General features: G+C 33.8%; 1 protein-coding gene across 1 annotated transcript in view; it reads right to left on the bottom strand.

The window, feature by feature from the left end:
• Positions 1-473, bottom strand: part of LOC107564998 (heterogeneous nuclear ribonucleoprotein Q-like) — a 17,025-nt gene that overhangs the window by 10,678 nt on the left and 5,874 nt on the right. The gene's annotated exons all lie outside the window — the stretch shown is intronic.

Here is a 473-nt window from a genome sequence, read left to right as displayed (position 1 = left end):
TGATGAAAATAGTTCCAATCAAAGCCACAGCAGAACTGTTTTGTGACTCCGTGCAACACAACGGTGTTTCGTTACTGAATAAATCCACGCTTTTGAACGAATCAAGTGAGTCAATGATTCAGTGGCCAATTCATATAAGATAGTCACTTCCCTCGTTTCTGAATGAATCAGCCGTTTGAATGAATCTGTTGACTAAATGACTCACTCATTCATACGGCATTTGCTGCCACCTACTGGTTTGCTTTCATATTCAAAACCATCACTGCATTTTCCCCAACATTTCTTATTTGTATGTTTCAAAAATATTTAAAACATTAATCTTATAAAACTCCTTATGCAATCGAAATCTTGCAGTGTACATGTTTTTTTGCATTAAAAAAAAAAGTATAGATTTTTGTTTGTATATACTGTCAATTATAGGGAATCGGCAGGTCACACTTACAAAAAAAAAAAAAAAAAAAGGAATTGGCCAA

This window comes from Sinocyclocheilus grahami, unplaced genomic scaffold (assembly GCF_001515645.1).
Source record: "Sinocyclocheilus grahami isolate Dianchi unplaced genomic scaffold, SAMN03320097.WGS_v1.1 scaffold973.1, whole genome shotgun sequence".
Lineage (NCBI taxonomy): Eukaryota > Metazoa > Chordata > Actinopteri > Cypriniformes > Cyprinidae > Sinocyclocheilus > Sinocyclocheilus grahami.
This window is presented reverse-complemented; position numbering and strand designations above follow the sequence as displayed.